Genomic DNA, 1,119 nt, shown 5'->3' with positions numbered 1-1,119 from the left:
CCCCCCCCCCCATGTGTACTCTTTGGTTGGAGTTTAGCCCCTGGGAGCTCTAAGGGTACTAGTTAGTTCATATTGTTGTTCATGCTAAGGGGCTGAAAACCCTTCAGCTCCTTGGGTCCCTTCTCTAACTCCTTCATTGGGAATCCTGTACTCAGTCCAATGATTGGCTGTGAGCCTCTACTTCAGTATTAGTCGTGTACTGTCAGAGCCTCTCAGAAGACAGCTATCTTAGGCTCCTGTCATCCAGCACTTGTTGGCATCCACAATAATGTCTAGATTTGATGATTGAATATGAGTAGGATTCCCAGTTGGAGCAGTCTCTGAATTGTCCTTCCTTTAGTCTCTGCTCCAAAGTTAGCCTCTACAACTCCTTCCATGGGAATTTTGTTCCCCCTTTTAAAAAGGAACGAAGTATCCTCATTTTGGGCTTCCTTCTTCTTGAGTTTCTTATGTTTTGTGGTTTGTACTTTGTGTATTCTGATTTTCTAGGCTAATATCCACTTTTCAGAAAATGCATACCATGTGTGTTCTTTTGTGATTGGGCTACCTCACTCAGAATGATATTCTCCAGGTCCATCCATTTCCCCAAGAATTTCATAAATTCATTGTTTTTAATAGCTGAGTAGTACTCCATTGTGTAGATGTACCACAATTTCTGTATCCATTCATCTGTTGATGGACATCTGGGTTGTTTCCAGTTTCTGGCTATTATAAATAAGGCTGCTAAGAACATAGTGGAGCATGTGTTCTTATTACATGTTGGAGCATTTTTTGGATATATGCCCAGGGTGGTATACCTGGGTCCTCTGGTAATACTATGTCCAATTCCTGAGGAACAGCCAAACTGATTTCCAGAGTGGTTGTACCAGCCCGCAATCCCACCAGCAATGAAGTAATGTTCCTCTTTCTCCACAACCTCTCCAGCATCTGCTGTCACCTGAGTTTTTATCCTAGCCATTCTGAGTGGTGTGACATGGAATCTCAGGGTTGTTTTGATTTGCAATTCCCTGATGACTAAGGATGTTGAACATTTCTTTAGGTGCTTCTCTGAATTCGTCAGTTGAGAATTCTTTGTTTAGCTCTGTACCCCATTTTTAATAGGGTTATTTGGTTCTCTGG

The 1,119-nt window shown here is 42.2% G+C and overlaps 1 protein-coding gene across 3 annotated transcripts in view; it reads left to right on the top strand.

The window, feature by feature from the left end:
• Positions 1 to 1,119, top strand: part of Dnah6 (dynein axonemal heavy chain 6) — a 223,851-nt gene that overhangs the window by 139,168 nt on the left and 83,564 nt on the right. The gene's annotated exons all lie outside the window — the stretch shown is intronic.

The sequence above is a fragment of the Mastomys coucha genome, unplaced genomic scaffold (genome assembly GCF_008632895.1).
Source record: "Mastomys coucha isolate ucsf_1 unplaced genomic scaffold, UCSF_Mcou_1 pScaffold20, whole genome shotgun sequence".
NCBI lineage: Eukaryota > Metazoa > Chordata > Mammalia > Rodentia > Muridae > Mastomys > Mastomys coucha.
Note: the sequence above shows the minus strand (reverse complement) of the source record. Positions and strands in the feature narration are given on the sequence as shown.